Source organism: Chiloscyllium plagiosum, chromosome 36 (genome assembly GCF_004010195.1).
Source record: "Chiloscyllium plagiosum isolate BGI_BamShark_2017 chromosome 36, ASM401019v2, whole genome shotgun sequence".
NCBI classification, from domain to species: domain Eukaryota; kingdom Metazoa; phylum Chordata; class Chondrichthyes; order Orectolobiformes; family Hemiscylliidae; genus Chiloscyllium; species Chiloscyllium plagiosum.
Genome location: NC_057745.1, coordinates 2,462,822 through 2,488,955, shown reverse-complemented (window position 1 = coordinate 2,488,955; position 26,134 = coordinate 2,462,822). Strand labels below are relative to the sequence as shown.

Below are 26,134 nucleotides of genomic sequence, written 5' to 3'. Positions count from 1 at the left end.
CATGGATTGCAATAAGCTAACACTGAATAAGCATTACTTCCGGCTCAGGGAGCAATGCAGCTGGTGAAGGGGCTCCTGCCCAGGGTGATGTTACAGCATTTGTGAAATTGTTCCTGTTCTATAAGCTAATGATTCAGAAGGAATTAATGTTCACATTACTTTGCCTGACTCCATTCTACTGATGCAGGGGAGAGTGAGCCCAGCGTGGGGAAAGAGGGAGCAGATGGATCTGTACCAGCTCCCTATGGTCCTGTTAATATATACCTGACCCAATGTAGTTGTATGTACTGTTGCCATGCAATGAATCTTATTGTTATTGAAGAACAGTGGTTCTTCTATAGAGACTCTACAATGGTGTATCCTCTCCCTCTAATCACGAGACAGGCCCAATTCAAAGTAAAGACAAACGATTCCACACATTACACCCTCTGCTGTTGTTGTGAAATGGAAATAGAGATATTAAGTCATAACGATGTAGAGCACAGAAACAGACTGTTCAGTCCAACTCATCCACGCCATCCTAAATTAATCTAGTCCCATTTGCCAGCATTTGGCCCATATTCCTCTGAACCATTTATGTGCATATACCCATCCAAGTGCTTTTTAAATACTGTAATTGTACCAGTCTCCACTACTTCCTCTGGCAGCTCATTCCATACACTCACCACCCTCTACCCTTTACCCAGTACCACTGACTTTAGAGGTGACAAATACCACATGATGCCAGTGGTCATCTGGGAAAATAGCACAGATTCAATATTAAGTTAAACTGTGGATGACTGTATCAGAACTCTCCAGTTAGGAAACAAATGCCTTGGATTTAAAACACAAAAGCAGGCATTTGGCCTAACTGGTTCATGCTGGATTAGCTCAGAAGTGTCCTTACAACCAAGTTCATTTCACTCAATCAACATTCCCTTCTCTTCATTTCTATCATGTTTTTATCTGCTTGTAATCAATGCTTTGATGCTATTCCCTTCCAGAACTCCATGTTCCACGTTTTAACCACTTTTCCATTAAGACGTTTCACTGTAATTTCCCACTGGATTTCTTTTTCCTACCAAAGCCTGGGGTAGGGGAGTCCAAAGTGAGAGAGCATAGGTTTAAAGTGAGAGGGGAAAAGTTTAAAAGGGCAACTTTTTCACCCAGAGTGTGGTGCATGTATGGAGTGAGCTGCCAGAGGAAGTGAGGGAGGCTGGTAGAATTACAACATTTAAAAGGCATCTGGATGGGTGTATGAATAGGAAGGGTTTAGAGGGATATGGGCCAAATGCTGGCAAATGGGACTAGATTAATTTAGGATATCTGGTTGGCATGGACGAGTTGGACTGAGCAGTCTTTTGCTGTGCGGTACATCTCTATGACTTCATATCTCTATATTCCCGTTTCACAACAACAGCAGAGGGTGTAATGTGTGGAATCCTTCACTACGGAGGCTGTATCATTCATTATAATCAAGGCTAAGAATCGAGAGCTATGGGGAAAGGGCAGGAAAATTAAATTGAGGCTTATTGGATCAACCATAATAATCTCACGGAATCGTGGAGCAGATTCAATAGGTTGTACGGCCTCTGTCTGATGGATTTATGGTCTAGCTCAGTTGGTTTGACAGCTGTTGAGAGACGCCAATAGTGTTGGTTCAATTCCCACACCGGCTGAGGTTACCATGAAGGATTTTCCATCTCAACCTTTCCCCTCGCCTGAGGCACGGTGACCCTCAGGTTAAACCACCACCAATCATCTCCCTCTGATGAGAGAGTAACCCTATCATCCCACAATGGTATAGAGAGTTTACCTTTTATGGTCTAACAATGAGTTTCTTTTCCATTCACTCACTGCAGCAACATCAAACCATGTCTGGTGAGGAGGTGTTTCACATTTTGTCCAGTGAATGAGCTAATAACTAATACATTCTGTGAGTGCTGTGATTAGTCCCAGTGTCCTGCATTTACCCTCTGTATTTCACATGCCACCATCCCTGGGACACAGAGCCAAGGGCGTTAACTTACCATTTCTCCGACATACAACATTTTTCTGGAAAGTAGTTGAGGTTTTGTGCCCACTCAGTGCTGTAGGGGAGAATAAAAGGGAAGATTTGCATCTGGATAGCAGCATCATCCACTTCAATTACAGGGACTTGATATGTCAACAAGTGTAACAGCCATGTTATACACAGGAAGATCCCACCAACAGCCCAATGCTGGGTTTATTTGAAGTCCTCGCAAGCAAGGATAGTTTGTCAACAAGAGTGCAAGCTTCTATTCTTCTTCCAATGGTTAATGTCGACGACGACAACGACGACGACAACAACAACAACTTACCCATGCATTTGTATGGCACTTTGAATACAATAAAACATTTTGCAAAGGTTCAACCTTTAGACACTGAGCCAGAAAAGAGGAATTAGGTGGGGAGACTGCTCAAAAGGTTAGGTTTTAAGCTGATTCTTAAAGACAGGAGATTGGTAAAGAGGCAAAGGGAGGGCACAGTGGCTTAGTGGTTAGCACTGCTGTCTCTCAGTGCCAGGGTTTGATTCCAGCCTCGGGCGACTATCTGTGTGGAGTTTGCACATTCTCTCCATGTCTCTGTGGGTTTCCTCCAGGTGCTCTGGTTTCCTCTCACAGTTCAGTGATGTGCAGGTAAGGGTGGATTGGCCATGCAAAATTGCCCATAGTATCCAGGGATGTGCAGGTTTGTTGGATTAGCCATGGGAAACGCAGGGTTGTGGGGATAGGGTAGAGGTGTGGGATGCTGTTCAGAGACTCAGTGGGTGAAGTGGTCTGCTCCCACACCGTAGGGATTCTGTTCCAAAGCATCAGCCCCAAGCAGCAGAAAGCACAGCTGCCAGTGGTGGAGTGATGGAAACTGGGCATGTGTGAAAGGCTGGAAGCTGGAGAATATGGAGAGGTCTGAAACAGCAAATATCCTATACTGAAATGGGCACTTTGAACAAGGTAGCATGCTCCCAGTTAGAGCGTGAGCTGCCAAGTTACATTGCATTGTGGAGACAGAAGGGGAGTTAATAGCAGAAAACTCACAGAAAAGGAAATCAATACGATCTTTAATGTGGGCCAGAGCTGAGTGCTTGTTCAGGAGTTTGTGAAATGTGCCACTTAATCCTGGAGAATCAAGAGATGAATAGATCAATAAAGAAAATTTAAAATGTAACTATCACTTCCCCCTAACCTCTCCACAGCAGAAAATCAATACAGCCCCAGACTGTTGGCAGGCAGCAGATTCATTTAAGACATTAACAAATTGAAGGAGCATTTAAATAAAAAAAACTTGGCAGGTATTCGACAGCTTAGAAATTCAATCAGCTTTAAGTAAAAAAAACTAAATATTTTAGAAAGCTGTAGAGAATCTAGAATAGAATTTTGGCAGCGTCGCTTGTAGAGCTATGGCCTGCTCAAACCCAACAAGGCGATGTCTGATTGCTGTATCGGAAAGAAGGAGAATGAATCATTGTTTCAATGTGCTTTTCTTTATCCGTGGTGTTCTGAGTTATTGTTGACGGGGGCCCACTTCAGTCAGCCATCCATGAAGCTGCCTCCTCCCTCTCCAGCTCATCATCCCTCACAAGCTAACAGCTCATAGCCCCATGACCCCTCCGAGGATTGATGGGCTGTTAATGACAGCAGACACTTCCCATTTCCAAGAGGACCACACTGTCAGCCCCCCACCCCGTGCACAGAATCCGTCAATTCAAATTTGCATCATTTGATGAGACAGTCAGGCCCCTTGCCTTTGGCTTAAAATAAAAACGTGTTTGAAGTTGAAGAGAGAGAATGAGAGTAACAAATTCTACATCAGTGACTCCCTTGCAATCTGGAAAGGATCATGTATTGGGGAGTGACGGAGAGGGTGATGTAGATGTTAGAGAGCATGAAATCACTTGGAGTGCTGCGCGATGACATCCGTTTCCTTATTTCTTTCTAATCCTGGCTTCAAATCTCCTGAGTTTAACTCCTGCTTAAAACTAAGCCAACTAAGTACTGCTGCTAATTCCAATGCCCTCCCCAGTGTGGATACTGTCAGAGACTGAGAAATAGATGAGGAGCTGGCTGAGGAATGTCAGGCTGGATCGGTGATCATTCTCAGGTCAAGCTCTTCATGAACTCCACTCTGATCGACTTGCTGGTCTTTTGCATCACAAGCCATTCCTTTACCCACTGAGCAACTTAAATCAGGATGAAGGAATTGCTGAACAATGAATGTATTCCCTGGCCAGATGAGAAAAACTGTAGTGCTGCCCCTGAAGGAGATTTGGTCATGGACTGACCACATTTCACATAATGGTAACTTTCCACCTCATGTGCTGGGTTTTTTTTGCCATCGCTGTGGTGAACTGTGTGTGTGTTCAGTTTCGCCTGCTGTGGCACAGGAGCCTCCTTGTGTGACCCTCCAAGCCACCAGCCTTTGTCTTCCCTTGGCGTTCTCCCTTGCCTAACTAGGCTCCCTTCTTCCAATGCCCTTCCCATTAGATTCCAGATGCACTGGCCATCAGCGACTGTCACCCAGTGTTAGCATCAAGACCCACCATCTTCATACCTCGTTTGCCGGTGACCTTGTAGGAGAGGTCTGGGGCAGCCCCTGGAGATCGTGACCCAGTGTCCGGTTCACCACACAAGGATCGTCTTTGTGTAATTGACTATCATCAATCAACTGGACATGGGTAAGCTAGTGCACGCACTGCTGCCTTGATGTTAAGTATTCACTGATGAAGTTGGCTCACTCCTAGACCTGGTTGGTAACCATCTCCTGTCAAGAGATGCTGAGGCTGCAACCAAGACGGTGAAGGTGGAAACTGTTCAGACTTTGCCCGTGCTGGGCCTGTGTTGTTCAGGGCTCACCCCTGCGGAGGAATGCACAGAACATACAGGCTTGGTAGACTCTCAGTTTAGTGAGGGGTCAGGTTCATATTGTTCCACATTGTCTTGCTCAGTTTAGATGGAACTCCTGCAGTTTTTCCAATGGGTGCTGATTTCAAGCGACAGATTGCTGGTGGTTGTGGAATGGGTGAAGCTATCACCAATGTCCAGTGTCATAAGGTCAATGATGACAGAATGGAGACACCAAGGACATGACATTTCTCTCTCTGATGCAGATGGTCAAACCAAACTCTTCCCAGACACAGGAGAGTATCTCCACCTGCCATTGCTCAGTTCCTCAGTGTCAAATATTGGTGCAGCTTCATCACTAATGATGATGACCTCATCCACAAAGACTACAGCAACTCTGACTTAGCACAGTTTTCTCTAGGATCTCAGGCTAATAAGATTGAGCCACTTTCCCTCAGTTCTGCAATGTAAGCAGACACCCTCTGTTGATGACCTGAAGGCAAATGATACTATCCAGGAGAAAGCAGCCCACTTGTTTGGCACCAGATCCACAAACATCCACTCCCTCCACCACGGCCACTCAATAGCAGCCGTGTATACCATCTACAAGATGCACTGCAGAAAATCACCAAGATTCCTGAGACAGCACCCTCCAAACCCACAACCACTTCCATCTAGAAGGTCAAGGGCAGCAGATACATGGGAACACCACTTCCTGCAAGTTCCCCTCCGAGCCACTCACCATCCTGACTTGGAAATATATCACCGTCCCTTCAGTGTCGCTGGTCAATACCCTGGAATTCCATCCTTAAAGACACCGCGGGTCAAACCGTAGCACATGGGCTGTAATGGTTCAGCAAGGTGGCTCATCCCCACCTTCAAGGTCAGCTAGGGATGGCCCAGCCAGGTGACACCCACATCCCCTGAATGAATGGAAAAAGATAAAACAGTTTAACTGGTTGCCATCCTACTTCCCTGAACCACAGCTTTCATGAGATTAGATTCCCTACAGTATGGAAACAGGCCCTTCAGCCCAACCAGTCCACACCGACCCTCCGAATAGTAACCCACCCAGACCCATTTCCCTCTGACTAATGCACCTAACATTAGGGACAATTTAACATGGACTGTTGGACTAAACCAGAACACCCAACGCAGACACGGAGGAGAGAGAATGTGCAAACTCCACACAGACAGAGGCTGGAATTGAACCTCGGACCCTGGTGCTGTGAGGCAGCAGTGCTAACCACTGAGCCACCGTGCCACCCTCTGTCTGAGAGCTGTTTGTAACTGGGATTAATGATTCAGTCTGGCTCAGTAACTCTTTCTAACCAATTCCACAGCCAAGTCAGCAGCACTTGGTCGTTAGAGAAAAGTAGGTTTAAAAGTCAGTGAAGAAAATGACAATGGAAAAGTCGATCAGAGCTCTTTACAACATACTGACTTCTAAAGAGACATTCATAGTGAAAATCACTCTCTCGGCATCCCAGGAGATCTTATTACCATGTCTCCCCAAGACTGCCGTCGCTTTGAGTTCAAGATTTTGGCACCAGGTTTGTATATAATATACACCTAATATTTCAATATATTCTGTGTTTATTTATTTGACATCTTACACCCCCGCAGGCTGTCTCAGAGCACTTTATGACCAGTTTTAGAATTGCGATCTCTATTGCAATGTAGGAAACAGGACAGTCAGTTTGCACACAGCAAGATCCCGCAAATATTACATAGGATTTCACAGGATATTCAACGTAAACAGGCCATTCAGCCCAACCAGTCCATGCAAGCCCTTATGCTCCCGTCAATCCTCCTCCTATGTTTCCTCATCATACTCCTTCATTCCCATTTCTCTTGAATACTTCCCTTAAAAACTCTGTACCATTTGATTCGACCACTCCCTGTTACCAGGTAATCTGGTTCAGTGATGGTGGTTGAGGGATAAACATTGGGTGTGGGATAACTTTTTTCCCCCATCGCTGAGCAGGTGATTGCTGAGCAGGTGCTGCTTGATAGCACTGTTGATGACACCTTCCATCACTGTACTGATGATTGAGAGTTGACAGTTGAATGTATCATCTTAAAGTTGGCACCACTGACAGTGCAGCACCCTCTCGGGAATGCAATGGGAGCCTTTCTCTGGATTCTAACCTCAGATTTCTGGAGGAGGATTTTAACCGCCACTGCTATAACTCAGACTCTCAAGTGTCACCCGTGGCAAAGCTGACAGAGGGGACATACCAAAGGCCCATTTTACAATCAGGACAGTTATCCCTAACGCTAACAGGTGCTGGTTACTAACTGCTGAGCTAGACAATGTGAGATATATTCTTGTTGAATTTCACTCCCTGTCATTTCAGTTAGTGTCTTAATTGGTTGACTTCCATATGTTATGGGTTTGAAGTGGTGTCTGTGAAATGAATCCATGATTGCCCATCGGAATGGGTGCAGAGGAATAGATTGTAAATCTGGGATCTTCTGTGACATTGGATTCCGTGGTGATCTCACATGAGCACACTTCTCTTCCTTCTCCCCGGTTTGCTCTGGTGTTATGATCATCATTGATGGTTTAAAAAAATGCCATCTCCTTGATCCTTTCTCAAGTGCTGAGGTTTCCTGATGAAAGGGAAAAACTCCGAGAACATGTGAACCCAAAATGGAGTTAGAAAACAGAAGAAGGTGTCCTTGCTGCTGATCTGACAACCACAACCCAATGAGCTTTAACATGCAACAGGCTCATGGAAACACAGAAACTAGGAGCAGGCCTTTCGGTCCTTCAGGCCTTCAAGGTCCAACATTCAATATGGTCATGGCTGATCATCCAACTCACTCCTGCTTTCCCCCCCCTCCATATCCTTTAGCCATATGTAATTCCTTGTTGAAAACATTCAACGGTTTGGCCTCAAGCACCTCTGTAGTGCGAATACCACCGGGTCGGAGACAGTGAGGTCTGCAGATGCTGGAGATCAGAGTCGGCAAGTGTGGTGCTGGAAAAGCACAGCAGGTCAGGCAGCATCTGAAGAGCAGGAGAGTCAACATTTCGGGTATAAGCCCTTCCTGACGAAGGGCTGTTGACTCTCCTGCTCCTCAGATGCTGCCTGACCGGCTGTGCCTTTCCAGCACCACACTCTTCAGTTCCACAAGACATTTCTCCTCATCTCAATCCTAAATGGCCTACCCCACATCCTTAGACTGTGACCCTCTGATACTGAATTCGCTGGGCCATCAGGAACACCTTCTTGCAATACCCTGCCTAATCCAGTTAGAATTGTATAGGTCTCCCCACATTCTTCTAAACTCCAGCGAACGTAATCTTAACTGATCCAGTCTCTTTTCATATGTCAGTCCTGCCATCCCAAGAATCTGGAAAACTGGTTTGTTGCTCTCTCTCCAAAGCCAGAACATCCTTCCTCAGATAAGGTGATGAAAACGGTGCACAATCCTCCAGGTGTGGTCTCACCAAGGCCCCTGTACAATTGCAGCAAGACATCCCTGCTCCTGTATCCAAAGGGGTTTGGAATGAAGAGAAATCAACGAACAAGTCGGACAAGCGAAAGGAGGAGAGAGGGTTGGGATTATGAGGAAGGGGAGTCGGAGAGATGACAAATGAGTGCATGGTAGCAATAGCGAACATATCACTGCATGGGGTATCCAGAGACCTGGTGTAATGATCCTACAGGTGGAAGTTCAAATCCCATCACGGCAGATTATGAATCTGAATTCAGTTAATTAAATAATGTTGAAATTAAAATGCTTGCAACATTGTAGGCATTACAGATAGTTATTGGATTTTTTTGTAATCATTCACACGTGCTCTTGAGAGAAGGGAACAGGGTCTAGTTTTTTTTATGTCCCCAACAGCTCCAATAAAATCCTAGAGACTTACAACACTATTTCAAATGACAGTTAAGAATCTACCACATTGCTGTGGGTCTGGAGTCACATAAGGAGGCCATTCAGCCCTTCCTACTCTGTAACTGCAAATTCATAAAAGTTTTCCCTGAAAAATCAGTTATGGCAATCTGATGACCATAATTACTGGTACAGGTTTTTTCATTTCGGACTTAATTAACTGAAATTAAATTCTCCAGTAGGTATGAACTCAATTCTGCACTGTCAGTCCAGTGACTCCGCTATCATATCCTTCAATAAGAGAGGAATGAAGTGAATAATCTGAAAATATTAAGTAAGTGCATGGACCCATATGCATAGCAGACAGGGTCAGAGGGACCTGCACCTATTGTAAGAGGCAATATTATACAGACTGCACTCAAATCTCTTGAAGCAAACCTTTTTTTTAAATTGCAGTGTAGCACTGATTTAATTAAATACTAAATCCTGTCACATCTACTGCAGTGCTAAAGATGATCATTTTAGGTCTGGTCACATTTCTCATAGCCTCAATTGTTAATTAGCTGCACTACATCAACAATGGATTCAGTAGTTTTGTTTTTCTGTTTAATTATTCAATAGGGTATTGCTCTGCCTGTAACCCCAATTAATTTGGTTTTTGTGATCCTATATCAGCACTGCCAAACAATGCAGATCACTGCACTGAGCTTCCTGCCAAGTAAATTAGCATTAACCCTTTCATTTCAAATTTAAGGCACCAACTTGATAGCAACAACAACGTGCATTTCTATAGCATTGCTTAATATAATGACTGCAGCACACCCAAACAAAGATACTGAGTCACATAAGAGGGTATTAGGACAGACGAGCAAAGGGCTTGCCCAAGCAGATGTTTTTAAGAGTGCTTTGAAGGAAAACAGAGACTTAGAGAGAGACAGAGCGACTTAAGAAGAGAATTCCATACAGCTGGTATCCAGGCAATGATGTCACAGTGCCTGGTGATAGGGCAATGGAAATCTGAAATGTGCAAGAGGCTAGATTAAAAAGAGAGTTGTGAACACAGCCCAGACCATCACACAAGCCGACCTCCCATCCATTGACTCCAGATACACTACTTCCTGCCTTGGGAAGACGGCCAACATCATCAAAGCCCCCTCCCATCCTGGTTGGAATCTCTTCCAACCTCTTCCATCAGGCAGAAGATACAAAAGCTTAAACACATGCACAAACAGGCTCTAGAACAACTTCTCCCCACCGTTATTAGACGTCTGAACGGACCTCTCAAATTTCAAATCTAATGTCGATTATGCTTTTTTGTGCACTGTCTTTGCAGCTGTAACATTGAACAGAGTGAGGAATACAATCACCCCATGATCTTTGTCTGGTATGATTTGCCTGCACTGCACACAAAACAGAAGTTTTCACTGTGCTGAGGTACATGTGACAATAATAAATCAGGTCAAATCAAGTCAAACTGGAGAAATACAATGAACTCAGGACAGTTCTCTTCCAGAAAGTGAACTGGTGAGTGATAGAACCGAAGCCAATCCTTGCACAGTTTAAAAAGAAGTTACACATTCCAATCATAAACATCTGAACCCACCTAGCCCAGTTTTAGTCAGTGTCTATTATTCAGAACACTAGTGAGCCCCCAGTTAATGTTGAATGTTTATATAGAATTAAAATTAATGTACAGAGAATAATTTTGTAGCTGGGAGAGATTACAGAGATAAGGAGGGTTGAGGTCAGGAAGGGCTTTCAAAGCGAGGAGGAGAATGCTGGAAGCCAAGACTATTGGGGTTAATTATGTACAGTGCATTACCGAGTGATGGGCAGAGAACATATGGGAGAGAAACTGGAAGGTAACAGCATAAAATCGGTCCAACTCGATTGCATGTTGTGACCAACATCCCAATCTGACATTTGCCAGCATTTGGCCCATATCCCTCTAAACCCTTCCCATTCATATACCCATCCAGATGCCTTTTAAATGCTATAATTATACCAGCCACCACCACTTCATCTGGCAGCTCTTTCCAAAGACACACTACCACCCATTTGAAAAATACACCCCTTAGGTCCTTTTTAAATCTTTCCTCTCTCACCTTAAACCTATACCCTCTAGCTTTGGACTCTCCCTATCCTGGGAGAAAGACCTTGTCTATTCACCCTCTCCATGTCCCTCATGGTTTTATAAACCTCTGTAAGGTGACCCCTCAGCCTCCAGGGAAAACGTCCCAGCCTATTCAACCTCTTCCCATAACTTAAACCCTCCAGTCCCAGCAACAACTTGGTAAATCTTTTCTGCACCTTCTCAAGTTTAACAACATCCTTCCCATAGCAAAGTGACCAGAATTGAATGCAATAGTCTAAACGTGATCTCTCCAAAGTCCTGTACCGCCCCAAAACAACATCTCAGCTCCTATACTCAATGTTCTGATTTTTGAAGGCAACCATGTCTAACACCACCTTCATCACCCTGTCCACCTGTGACTCCACTGTCAAGGGACTATGCACCTGTACCCCCAGGTCTCTTTGTTCAGCAACAGGTCCCAGGACCCTACCTATAAGTCCTGCTCTGATTTACCTTTCCAAAACACAATACCTGAAATTTATCCAAATTCAGTTCCATCTGCTACTCTTCAGTCCATTGGCCCATCTGATCAAGACCCTGAGATAATCTTCTTCACTGTCCACTACACCACTAATTTTGATGTAATCTGCAAACTTACTAACCATATCTCCTATATTCACATTCAAATCATTTATATAATGGAAGAAAAACAGTGGACACAGCATCTTGTGGCACACCACTGGTCACAGGCCTCCACTCCAAAAAGCAATACTCTACCACCACCCTCTGTACCCTACCTTCAAGGCAATTTTGTACCCATTTGGCTAGGTTCCTCTGGATCCCATGTGATCTAATCTTACTAACCAGTCTGTCATGTGGAACCTGTTGAAGGCCTTGCCGAGATCCATACAGATAGCATCTACTGCTTTGCCTTCATCAACCTTCTTTGTTAACTCTTCAAAAACCTCTTCCAAGTTAGTGAGACCTGATTTTCTATGCACAAAGCCATGTTGACTATGCCTAATCAGTCCTTGTCTTTCCAAATACATCTAAATCCTGACCTTGAGAATCCCCTCCAACAACTTACCCTCCACTGAAGTAAGGCTCGCTGGTCAATAGTCCCCTGGCTTTCCCTTACAGCCCTTTCATAAATAATGGGGTAATGTCAAAACAAAAGGATTTACTGAGACAATTGGAAGCAAAACTGGGGTGAGCAGGTGGAGAAGGGGGAAAGGCGAACTCTAGAAGAAGGTAACATAATGGTTGTTAGTGAAGAGTGAGCAGGGAGTAATAGATGGAGGACGAGACTGTAGATGGAGAGAGATACACTGGCTGCCCCAAGGAATACGTGAGCACACAGATGCAGAAAAATACAGAGATACACACATGCATGCACACAAGCACATACAAACACAGGCACATATAAACAAAAAACTCTACACACACACAAACACATTTGTGTAAACGTGTACAAATCCACAAGAAACTTTTCACTCAAAGCGACACAAATTTCCCACATATCAGCCTTTGCAAATACTTTAAGGAAAATGCAGCAAGTTGATTTCTTCAAAGATATTTCTAATTTTTCATGCAAATATCAAAGTTGTTTAAATTAGGAAATTAGCATGTTATTATTCTGCTCATTAGGAAGTGTGGAAATGTATTATTAACAATAAGCAATCTCTAATAGTCTCCAGGATGGCCTATCCTGCAATAATACTGCTCAGTGGGCTTGGTTAAACATAGCTGTCCCTTAGCAACTGAACGTCTTACATGAGAGCAGTGAAACTTGGATCTTCCAAGTCCAAAGTGAGAACACATGGGAATGTGCCAGCCTAGTTAGATATTCAGCATATTCCACACGATGGATATAATCCCTAAAATCTTAGTCAGCCTTTAAATGATTTCTAGAGTGATTCACCACCTGTCAGATGGTAACTCAAACCTTTGGGTATTACTGTTTCTACTTTGCACTGGTGTGAATCATCTCTTCGCTGAGCTGTAAAATTAAGCTCAATGCCGAGTGGAGAATAAAAATGGAATGATGGGCATTAGTTTATAGACAATAAACTTGGGTTTATTTCTATTGGGATAGAATTGAAAAACCAAAAAAAAAGCTTGTGTAGAACTTTGGTTTCAACCACACTTGGTGTATAGTGAATTCTTGCCTGTGTGTTTTAAAACCGTTATAGAGGCACTGGAGCAGGGTGCAAAAAAAAAATGATGACCGGAAGTAAGACCAGAACTCCGAGCCAGCTCACTATCTTCGAGGGCAATTGGGATAATATTAAAATATTGGTCTTGTCAGCACCACCAATTTCCTGTGGCTGAATTTAAAAATTGAGAGCTGATATCAATCAGAAAATACTGAGCAGTCTGGCAGCTTATTTCTTACAAAAGGAGAAGACTGAGGGGCAACTTGTTAAAGGCCTTTAGTCTATTGGAGGTTAGTGGGAGCGCTGATGTAAAGGAGATATTTCCATTGTAGGTCAGGAATTTAACATAGTCACCAATGAATCCATCTGAGGGGAAACTTCTTCCCCCAGACAGTGGTGAGATTGGGGGACTGGCTACCAGAGGGAAATGATAAGGAAAGAACGCGAGTTCATAAAGAAGGTGGCAAAAGAAGGGTAAGTTGATGGGGTTAAATTAAGATCAATTGGAGGAAGAATTGACCATCAGATGTTATAACAGTATCAGATTGCTTCATTAACAGTATCAGATTAGAACCTTCTTCATTCTTCCAGCATTTTGAGTTGGAAAACACATCAGTTTCTCAGATGCTACTGGCCCTGTCCAGAACTCCAATTTCACCTCCAATTTTTGCTCTAAATATTAAACCTCTGTGACAGTATGAGGCATACGCAGGGGAAGAAACATAAATTAAAAAGCAGAAACCTTCAAAGAAAGATAAATAGCTACAATAGTTTACCTTCTACATCTGCGCCTTTATCACGAAACGAAGCTTGCAGCTGAAACATTGTGACTATCAATCATTTTTTTTGGACATCATCATTTATCAGACCTAGTTCTCACTCTCTGTCTCTTCAGCTCATCCCAAAATATAGATACCTTCACCGTTTTAGGACTATTTTTTCCCCCCAAAGGCAAGGATAGTTCAAGTATTCTAACTAGGATTTTTTTGATAAATGCGTCTAAAAGGCATTTACCTATTTTGTTAATGAACTGCCAGTGCAAGAATGAGACTATTTAAGAAAAATAAAGATTAAATGGCATGCAATCCAAATAAACATGTGTTGATGTTAACCAGATGGTCAAAAGTTTCACCTTGTTCAAACACACCAGGCAAAGTACATTAGCAGGACACATAACGTAACACAAACAATCCTTTCTCTTTGTCTAACTCTAAAACTGCTTGTCCAGGCCCTTGTTCAAATAAACACATTGTTAGAACAGGCTTCTGCTATGCCAAGCACACACACACACACAGGATAAGGCAAATGAGATCATTAGCAAAAGCTGCACAGTACTTAAGGCTAAAGGGTGTCCTTCTCAAACCCAGAAAGATATCCATTAAAACTACTGAATTTTGATTTATTTTTTATGTGAGGCTACCCAGTGAGATACTTTGGGAAGCCAGCATCAAACATTCTTAGGAACACACAGCACAGGTCTAACAAATAGCCACTCTCCACAAATATTACAAACAGCACCAAACTTGGAGGAATGACCCTACTCTGCCCTTTTCCACTGGCCAGCTATCCTATAACCTCAGTGAATGAGAGTTCCTGTCAATTAGTGCTAATTAGGTGCGATTGCCAGATTATGTACAGCACAGAAAGAGGCCATTTTGCTCCACAATCCTCCTACCCCACATCATCGAATCATTTCAACATTTCTTTTCATCTCTTCCTTCCTCACGTGTTTATTTGACATTCAATTGAACGGTGGGGGGATGGGGGGGTGGGGTGGGGGGGGGGGAGGAATGGACTGCACCACAGCAAGAGGGCAGGGGAGTGGGTCGAAATATATTGCTCCATCGGACAGCCAGCACAAACAAGATGGGCAGAGTGACCTGCTTTGTTGTTGTACCAAATCGGTGAATCCCTTTAACAGTCTAAACACCTTGATCAAGTGACCTCTGAATTTCTGACACCGAAGGAAAAGCAGAACTAATTTATGCAACCAAATGAGGAAAACATATTGCAGAAAAAAAATTCATTTTCCTTAATTTCAATCTCTTGTTTATTTTTAGAACACACGGTTTTGCCTGGTTCTGTCTTTTATTTTTCCATCCTTTTCTTGGGTCCTGTCATCGTTCAGCATTGTGAATTTAACCTTTGCACCAGAGTTTCATTCTGGTCAGCAAGTTCAGTTTAGCTTCACTCCAATTCATTCCACAGACTGCAATCAGCACCACCCAATGGGACTCTGGCTCAAACCCTTTCAGCACAAAGAGCGTTTCATCATCCAAGATCCTTGTTTTAAATCCCCTTCTGCCCTCTGACCCCATGCATGGCACTAAACGCACCCTGGATCAAAATCCTTGTCACTTTTACTTTAAAGAATAGCAACACGTTAAAAGTAGCTGAAAACATTCCCTGACTGTGTTCCCAGGAACATAACCAGGCTATATCTGACACTGAGCCAGAGGATGAGATTTTATTATCCATGATCAAAAGATGAGCCGACGAGGAAGGGTTCCAAAACAGAGCTGGAGGTGAACAGGTCCGGGGAGTGAATTCCTGAGCTTAGGGCCCAGGCAACTGAAGACCTGGCAGCCAATGGGGGAACGATGAAAATTGGAAATGGGCAAGAGGTCAGAACTGGAGGAGCTCAGAAATCTGAAGACGGATTTAGAGCTGGAAGAGGTTAGAGAAGGGGTAAGGGGTGAGTTGCGAGGTCATTCAGGGATTTGAATTAGAGGGTGAAAAGCTCACAATCAAAGCATTGTCAGAGTGGGAGACAGTACAGATCAGGGAGCATAGGGTTTGATGATGGGTGACTGAGACTTGGTTGAGTTAGTGTACAGGCACTGAGAAGTTGTGTGATAGTTTACGAACTATATGGGAAGTGACCTCGCATGAGTTTGTTGAAATTTCTGGTATAATCACCAGCATTTAGAAGGAATGATGAGTGAGAATGAAGAACACTGACAGGTAAATGACGGATTAAAATAAGATCTGATGTTCTACGCACCGTTTTGGTTAGCTCACTTTAAAAGGCCACAAACACTCCAGGGGCAGTACACATGAAAGTATTAAAGCTGGTCTCTTCCATCATTCAAACAAAGATCTGTGATATTACAGGGTTCTTCAACATCAAAAATATAGATCCCAACTCCAGTTCAATGGAATTTTCATCGTATCACTCCTCACCTCCAACCATGCCACCCAGTCTGATGTTATTTGTAATTCTCTCCATCTGTAATATTTTGTTAATTACAGAATAATTTAATTACACAGAGCAGACAGAGATTGTTCAGCCTCTCAAGTCTGACCTAGTTCTTTCAAAAAACAGATCAGTCTCTTGCTCCTTCCCCAAACCCCTGCCATGTTTCTCCTCCAACTACGTAGCCAATAGCCTTCCGAACGATACAACTGAATCAAATCCATTCAAAAGAAAATGGAGCAAGAAGTCAAATGTGTTTCAATGGTTTATCTCCCAGGAACTGCACTCCCATCCTGCCAGTGTCTTGGGAATGAATGACCAGTTCCTGGAGACTCCAGACCAATCCGGGATATTTGGCAATCCAATTTAGAAAGGTGTGACAGATTAGGCTCTAAAGACAGGACAGGACAGGACAGGACAGAAAGAGCTGAGGCTGTAAATTTAGATATGCAACAACAGGAAGGCAAGGTCACAGGATCAAGAATGGTTCATAGTTGGTTTCTTTTAAACACAGTGAGCAGCAGTCAGGAAGGGCATGACTGAGGGCACTGAGCTCAATTTGAAACAAGTGATATCATGGAGAAATGGCTGTGTTTCAGGCATTGGGAGTGAACAATTGTCTCCATTCTACATCAGAACACAGACTGGAGGATAAATCCGCTGCTCTTCAGTGGGTGAAAATTTCTATCTTGCCTCAGCCTCCACCCCTGCCTTAGCTACAGAATTCAGGTCTTTTTATTTGTTAGTCTCAGAATCACATCATTATTTTACGGTTTTTAACAATTCAACTTCTCTCAGGGAAAAAAAATCTTGACCAAGTGACAGCTACAATAAATCGAAATATTTTTGCAAAGGAATATTTCAAATAAACTGATTTCTTTTCAGGAGAACATTATTATTTTGAGATACAGCCCTCATTCGGAGAGGGTTTGCTGTCGAGAGAATGATGATCAAACAGACAATTTAACTGATTAGAGTTAATTTTTTAAAATTATCGAATCGCAGAATGAGAGTGTCACTGGCAAAGCCAGAATGCTTCCCCATCCCTCAGTTTTCCTGGAGAAGGTTGTGATAAAATTTCACTTACAGTCCGTGTGTTGGAGGTTCTCCGAACTCTCTATACCTAGAGATTCATCACTGAAAACATTCAGGGAGAAGGCAGGGAGATGGTTGAAATATCAGGGAGTTGAGAGCTATGAGGAGCTGGCATTAAAGAAGAGTTGAGACCTGGGACAGACTAACGGTGATCTTGTTGGATGGCAGGGCAGACTTGATGGTGTGAATGACCTTCTCTTACACGTATTTCTTATGTTTAAAGTACTTTTTGAAGTGTCATTGCTGCTGTAATGTAGGACAGCAGTTAATTTATGCAGAGCAAGCTCTCCAAAACAGTAAGAGATAAGTTACCAAATAACCAATGATATTCCGTGATTGGAGACTGGTGGTATCGGGGAATTCTTCTTTTAAAGAATGTTATGGGTTAAAATCTTTTCTTTTCACCTGAGAGAACAGATGAGGCATTAGTATAATATCTTATAAGAAAGCCACATCTCTAACAGTGCAGCATTCCCTCAGAACTACACTGGGAGCAATGTGCTCCTGTCTCTGGAGCGGGGCTCGAACTCAGAATCTTGTATTGAGGACACAGCTAGGTCTGGGGCACAAATGGGGCAACGTCAATGTCAACGTTGAGCTAGCACTCATCAATAAAGCTGCACTGATGGCGTGTAGCGCTTAGACAGTATGTTGGGGTTTGACTGCACTATGGCACCCCCTTCCCATTTACTCACTGCATCGTATGTCCACTTGTGCTATTGTTGACAATGAATGAGATTCAGATGTGACAATTCCTATTCGGGCTAGTATTGTCTCTTGTTCCCATAAACTGGGTCTTTTATTTATTTATTCAGGCACTTCAGGACAAACAATCGCTTAAGTGACACAAGATAGCCCAATAATCCAGTACGTCACTTTGAAAGAACAAGGACATGAATAAATAAACCACCTGAATAAACAGCGTAGGCAAATAAAACTTTAATTTGATAAAAGGATAGCAGCAATAAACATTGTAAAATAAATCCGCAAGGAACAATAGGTAGTATTGTACACACATTCAGTGTAGCTGATCTTTGGTAATTCAGCCATGGGATATGGGTGTCATGACTGGGCCAACATTTGTTCATCTTTGGCTGGCCTTGAGAAAAGGACAGTAAGCTGCCTCCTTCATCCCCTGCAATGTAGATGTTGTGTATTTACACTGACATTACTGTTCAGGGACAGAGATCTAGCGTTTTGACCCAGCAACAGTGAAGGAATCATGACATATGTCCAGATTGGAATAATAGATGAGTTGAAGGGGAAATTGGAGGAAATGTCAGCCCTATATGCTCTGATATCTGAAGAAGAGGCATAGCAGACTCGAAGTATTAACCCTGCCCCTCTCTCTCCTCGGAGACTGTCGGAGTGTCTCCAGCACTGCTTTTGTTTCAGATCTCCAGCATCCACAGGATTTTGCCTTCCTCCAATATACTCATGGTCCTTGTCCTTCTTTGAGGTGGACTTTGCACGTTGGGGAGGTGTTTTGGGTCAGTTATCTCAGAAGCATAAAAGCTGAAAGAAAAAATCATTACACCCATTTGTCAGAACTCCCCTTCAATCCCTCTGTTGCAGCACTAAATATTGTATAAAATGTTACCCTGGCTTTTGCCTAGATTCCCTGTCAGTCACGTCCATTCTGTCTGCCAGTTGGTTTGAAGAATTCCCTGCTTTCTGGGTTAAACTTGGTCTTTGAATTTTGTGCTCCGGTGTGTTGGTTAAGTTTGAAGGTATTTTGATTTTGACATGTGGAAAATGTTTAATGGTTAGGGACTGAAGTGAAATTCTAACTCTGAGGAAAACCCAAGGAAAGAACCGAGGCAGACACATCAGACGGGAGATAATTGAAACAATCGATTTGAACTGAATCCAAATGAATAATCTGGGTTTGGGATCTGCCACTTTGGCTCCCCTTCCTTTCAAACTTTAAAATCAGTCCTGACTGGGGTTAAGGACCTCACAATGAAGTCAAAAATCACTGTTTGCATGATATCACAGGCAGCCAATTCCACAGAGAATGTGGGACAAACAGCAAACCTACATGGAGAGATGTGCACAGGAAGAGGTAAATCTTATGTAATTTAACATTCTCTCCTCACTTTAATCCCAAGATCCTGACAGTAAAAGTACACATATTGATGCAAGACAGAATTAACAAGATCACTGACGTCATCCAAGTCAGCTCCCATTGAGAACCTGGGATAGTAAAGTCACCAAAGCCTTACCACACCATTGGGCTGCTCTCTCATTACAGAGAGATGACTGGCGGTGGCTTAACCTGAGTGTCACCATGCCTTGGGTGAGGGAAGAGGTTGAGAAGGCAAGTCCTTCATCGTAACCTCATGAGAAGATCATCCAATGTGCAGAGATTGAGTAAAATGTGCCTATAATGCTCTGCATTTCCCAACAAATATTGGAGAGGTGAATTTGTTGAAAAGTATTCATTTTCTCTGGGCTTGATAGGGTGCATGCTGAGGGGCTGATTACCCCACCCCAAGGAATCTAAAACTGGGGGAGTCAGAGTTGGGATAAGGGGTTGGCCATGTAAGACTGTGGTAAGGAGAAATTCCTTCAATCAGAGAGTTGCTCATCTTTGGAATCCTTTACCCCACAGGATTGTAGATATTTAGTCACCAAATATACTCAAGATGGAGATACCTAGATTTTTGGTTGATCAGGGAATCGGGTGTGAATATGAAATTGGGATTGAGAATCATCCATGATCAGATTGAATGGTGGAGTGGGCTCAAGGGGATAAATGGTCCACTCCTGCTCCTGTTTCTTACATTCCCCTGTCTATCAGCTCAGCCAAAGCCTGGGAGACCCCAACAAGAAATACTTCAGGAGAAGATGAAAAGAAGAAGAAAAACAGGACTCAAGGGAAAGACAGGAGAGTGGCAGAGGGCGAGTTACCCCTTCGGAGGGTTCGATCTCCAGGCGCAATGGGCCAAGTGGCCCCAAAATCAGAAACATGAAGCACACGAGAGTGCGGCCTTGGCCTTCTCTATGGCTGTGCAGTAAAGCCCTGCCCCTCTGCAGCCCGCACCCCGGGGACAGGCTGCAAGGAAAAGCAGCTGCATGCTGCTTTCCTCCTGGAGCCAAGTGCTATCGTTGTTGCACCCTCTGATAGAATCATCCAGCACAGAAACAGAAACAGAAACAGACTCCAGACCAACCAGTCCATGCTGAACAGAATCCCAAACTATACCGTCCCACCTGCCTGATCCTGGTCCATATCCCTCTTAACCTTTCCCATTCACGTACTTATCCAAATGTCTTTTAAACATTGTAATTATACCCACATCCACCACTCCCTCAGGATGTTCATTCCACACATGAACCACCCTCTGTATAAAACATTTTTCCCTCATGTCTTTTTTAAAATCTCTCTCCTCTCCCCTTAAAAATGTGCCTTCCAGTCTTGAAATCCCTCATCCTAGGGAAAAGACAACTACCATTAACTCTATCCATACCCCTCATTATTTTATACATTTCTATAAGGTCACCTCTCAACCTCCTTCGCTCCAGTGAAAAATGTCCCAGCTTTTCTTTACAACTCAATCCTTCCACTCTGGCAATATCCTGGTAAATCTCTTCTGAACCCTCTCCAGCTTCATAATATCCTTCCGATAACTGGGCAACCAGAACTGGATACAGATTTCCAGAAAAAGCTTCACCAATTTCCAAAACAACCTCAACATGACTTCCCAACTCCTATACTCCAAGGTCTGAGCAATGAAGGTTAGCGTGCCAAACACCTTTTTAACACCCTTGTCTATATGTGACTCAAACTTCAAAGAATTATGTACCTGCACCCCTAGGTCCCTCTATTCTACAACACTACCAAGACCGTGCCATTAATTGTATAAGCTCTACCCTTGTCCGTTGTCGAAAATGCAACACCTCTCATTTATCCAGATTGAACGCTATTGGCCAGCTTTTTAGCCCATTGACCCACTTGAATCAAGATCTCTGTAATCTTAGAGAACCTTCTTCACTGTCTACTGTGCCTCCAATTTTGGTGTCGCCCACAAACTTACTGACCATGCCTTCTACATTCTTACCCAAATCATTTATACAAATGACAAACAAAAGAGGACCAGAGCTGATCCCCGTGGAATATCGCTGGTCACAGGCCTCCAGGCTGAAAAAGCAACCCTCCACCATTACTCCCTGTCTCCTGCCATTAAGCCAATTTTGTATCCAATTGACAAGCTCACCCTGAATCCCATGTGACCTAGTTTTACTAATTAGTCTACCATGTGGAACTTTGTCAAAGGCTTTACTAAATTTCAAGTAAACAATGTCCTCTGCTCTGCCCTCATCACCCTTTTTGGTAACTTCCTGAAAAAACTCAATCAAGAGTGAAAACTAGCTTTGTGGATACAGAACTGGCTCGAAGGGAGAAGTTAAAAAAAAAAAAATTATTTAGAAGCACTAGCTTTCAGAGCAGTGTTCTGTCATTAGGTACATTGAAGGTAGCAGACAGAGGGTGGTGGTGAAGGGTTGCTTTTCAGACTGGAGGCCAGTGAACAGCAGTGTGCCACAAAGATCGGTGCTGGGTCCACTACTTTTCTTCATTTGTATAAACTATTTGGATGTGAGTGTAAGAAGTATGGTTAGTAAGTTTGCAGATGACACCAAAATTGGAGGTGTAGTGGACAGTGAAGAAGGTTACCTCAGATTACAATGGGATCTTGATCAGATGGGCCAGTAGGCTGAGAAGTGGCAGATGGAGTTTAATTTAGATAAATGTGAGGTGCTGCATTTTGGAAAGGCAAATCAGAGCAGGACTTATACACTTAATGGGAAGGTCTTGGGGAGTGTTGCTGAACAAAGAGACCTTGGAGTGCAGGTTCATAGTTCCTCGAAATCTAGTTCCTAGAGTATCAGGTAGATAGGATAGTGAAGAAGGTGTTTGGCATGCTTTCTTTTATTGATGAGTGCATTGAGTATAGGAGTTGGGTGGTCATGTTATGATTGTACAGGATATTGGTTAATCCACTTTAGATTAGATTAGATTACTTAGTGTGGAAACAGGCCCTTCGGCCCAACAAGTCCACACCGACCTGCCAAAGCGCAACCCACCCAGACCCATTCCCCTACATTTACCCCTTCACCTAACACTACGGGCAATTTAGCATGGCCAATTCACCTAACCTGCACATTTTTGGATTGTGGGAGGAAACCGTTGCACCTGGAGGAAACACACACAGACACAGGGAGAATGTGCAAACTCCACACAGACAGTCACCTGAGGCAGGAATTGAACCTGGGTCTCTAGCGCTGTGAGGCAGCAGTGCTAACCACTGAGCCACCATGCTGCCCACTTCTGGAATAATTGTGTGCAATTCTGGTCTCCCTGCTATAGGAAGGATGTTGTGAAACTTTAAAGGGTTCAGAAAAGATTTACAAGGATGTTGTTAGGGTTGGAGGGTTTGAGCAACAGGGGGAGGCTGAATAGACTGGGGCTGTTTTCCCAGAGCATTGGAGGCTGAGGGGTGACCTTATAGAAGGTTATAAAAACATGAGGGGCATGGATAGCATAAATAGATAGATAAGGTCTTTTCATGGGGGTGGGGAGTCCAAAACTAGAGGGTGTAGGTTTAACGTGAGAGGGGAAAGACTTAAAAGGAACCTACACACCAACTTTTTCATGCAGAGGCTGATGAGTGTATTGAATGAGCTGCCAGAGGAAGTGCTGGATGCTGGTACAATTACAACATTTAAAAGGCATCTGGATGGGTATATGAGTAGGAAGGTTTTAGAGGGATATTGGCCAAGTGATGGCAAATGGGACTAGATTAGGTTAGGGAAACTGGTGGGCATGGACAAGTTGGACCGAAGGGTCTGTTTCCGTGCTGACTATCCTTAATCAATTTTTGCCTCTCTAAATGTCCATAATTTCTCTCTTTTAAATCCCTCCAACAATTTACCCACAACCAAAGTCAAACTCACAGGTCCATAGTTACCTGGTTTCTTCTTACAACCTTTCTTAAACACAGGGACAACATTTAGCCACCCTCCAGTCATCAGGCACCTCATCCAGTCAAAGACGATGCAAATATTTCTGCAAGGAATCTCATAAATTTCCTGCCTTACTTCCCAGAACATTCTGGCATATATTAGATCAGGTCCTGGGGATTTATCCACCTTTATATTCTCTAAACCTACCCAAACTCTCTCTTTTATAATGCGAACTGTTTTTAAAACATCAATTTATTTCTTTGTATGCTCTAGCCTTTCATGGTGTTCTCCACAATAAAAGCCGATGTGACTTTTTTTTAAAAAAGTATTTCTTCGATGTCATGTTTCAAGTAAGAGCCTGAGCCTATTCATAGGGGCAGTTGGAGCAACTAGACAAGTCCCAGTAGCTGCTGAAACTTATTTCATTCAGCGGAAATCCACTGGAACTCCCGTCGACATTAAAATAGTGGATCAATCTCCAGCCAACCTTCCAAAAACTAAACATCGATGAGTAAGGAGCCTTACCTTGTCTATAATGGATAATCCCACACACGAAAAGCACTTCAGATATTTTGGTGGATAAATATTATAAGAATATGAAAAATAGGAGCACTCTCACTGATTCTCAATGACAGAAATCTACCTCTCTTGGTCTTCAATATACTCAGTGAGTATCCACAGTCCTAGGGAGCAGAGAATTCCAATATTGACAATGCACAGAATTAAGACTTTTTCTTTACCTCAGTCTAAAATAATCACCCACTTTTCCAAGCACAGCTGGGAAAGTCAGACTGGTGTTGGAGACAGTCCAGAGGAGATTTGCTAGACCAACACCAGGTATGATGGGACTGTTTTATGGAGGAGAGGTTCAATAGGTTGGGCTTGTACTCAGAGCTGAGAAGAAACAGAGGTGACCTTGTTGAAATGTACAGTATCCCTTGGGGAGCTGATCAGGAGATAGGGAGAGGCTGGTTCACCTTGTGGTAAAGGGTCAGACCAGAGGACATGATCTCAGAATAAAGGGTCACAAAACTATGACAGTAAAGGGGGAGGATTTATTTTCTCAGAGATTAGAAATCTGTGGAACTCTTTATGCGGAGAGCAGTCAGAGCTGTGTCATTAAGTATACTCAAAGCTGAAGTAGGCAGAGTTTTGATCAGAAAGGGTTATGGGAAAAGATAATAAATTGGAGTTGAGGATTATCATGACAGCCATGGGTGGGTGGCACCGTGGGTGGCACAGTGGTTAGCACTGCTGCCTCACAGCACCAGAGACTTGGGTTCAATTCCCGCCTCAGGCGACTGACTGTGTGGAGTTTGCACTTCTCCCCGTGTCTGCGTGGGTTTCCTCCGGGTGCTCTGGTTTCCTCCCACAGTCCAAAGATGTGCAGGTTAGGTGAATTGGCTATGCTAAATTGCCCGTAGTGTTAGGTAAGGGGTAAATGTAGGGGTATGGGTGGGTTGCACTTCGGCGGGTTGGTGTGGACTTGTTGGGCGGAAGGGCCTGTTTCCACACTGTAATGTAATCTAATCACATTGAATGGCAGATCAGACTTGATGGGCTGAATGGCCTATTTCTAAGCTTCCATGAGGCTGCCTCACATTCTTATAAGCTCTACAGAATATAAGTTCAGTTCACTCAATAACTCCTCACAGGAGAACCCAGGTACTTTCCAAGATCAATAGGGATGAATTTAGATAGGCAGAATATGAAGTTCCCTTTAAATTTTAAATCATTCTTGGGGCTGTTACCAAAGGTTTGAGTCTTCCACAAAATAATTTGATGTGAATTGGTGTACAGTCAGCTCTTCCATGACGAGGGGGGATCCAAGATGGCAGCAACCCAGCAAATTTGAGTCTACAGTGCTCCTCCCAAGACTTGGGAAAAGTGGGTCACTCAACCCCACCACACTCACCAAATCATTTAAAATAGCTGTTTAATTTAATTAGTTGTTTAGCTCTTCCATGACATCACAGATGCCTTCTTGCGCAACCCCACGGTATAGAAAAGTTGTGCTTTAGAAACAATGTTTAAAGTGTTGGTGAAGTAATCATATTACAGCCAGCACACATTTTAAAAATTCACAATTTAGAAGCAGTGTTCCCCAATTCATCAATCATATTACAGCAAATTCATGTTGATAAAACACACATTATAGCAGAACGAGGTGTACACTTACAACATTAAATGGAGAAAACATTGCCGTTCAAATGATGGGATCCACTCACAAGATTACTGTGGGTGCCAACTCTAGTTGGGCATCTTCCTGGAAGTTTTGTCACATGACCTTGTACCACCACCCCATCCACTTCTCATCAGCCATTGGTTGTCCAATTGACCTATCTTTATTGTGCTCAGCCTCCCCTTAGCCAATCAGGAGGCATGAACTGCCTGATTGGTTGAATTTTCATGGTCAGTTAAACGACCTTCATTCCCTGGTCTGAAATTTCCATGACACAAGTGATCAAAAAAGTGTGAGAAATGGGTTACTTTTTAATGCCCATGAGGTTATTCCCTTGCATTGCTCATGACACAATTGGAGATTGACATTTTGATTTCTTAAGGCAATCCTGAAGGGTTCGTAACTTTGCTGGGGGGGAGAAGTTCGTGTCCCAGGGAGGCTGCAGGGATGATCAGTGTTTAATCAATTTGGGATGCTTTACATCTCTTGTTATTGCAACTTGGATAGAGCATTGGTCCTCCCGATGATGCAAAGCTAGAATATGAAACAAAACAAACCAGAAAGCAGAAAATAAAACAGAAAAACATTTTACACAGCTAGTGGTTTGGCTCTGGAATGCACAATGTGAACAGGTGATGGAAGGAGGGGCAATTGTGGCTTTCCATAGGGAATTAGGCACTCCCAAAGGGAAATAATATTGTAGGGTTAAAGGATGAGAGAGCCAGCACAGGCTCAATGACCTCTTTGTGTGCTGAACCATTCCATTCTCTG

At 43.3% G+C, this 26,134-nt stretch overlaps 1 long non-coding RNA gene across 1 annotated transcript; it reads right to left on the bottom strand.

Annotated features, from left to right (window-relative positions):
• Positions 1-18,146: 18,146 nt before the first annotated feature.
• Positions 18,147-25,465, bottom strand: LOC122540807. The gene is made up of 3 exons (XR_006309418.1): positions 25,361-25,465; positions 23,707-23,864; positions 18,147-18,729 (listed from the first exon to the last, which is right to left on the bottom strand). It is a non-coding gene; the product is annotated as an uncharacterized LOC122540807 (long non-coding RNA).
• Positions 25,466-26,134: the final 669 nt, after the last annotated feature.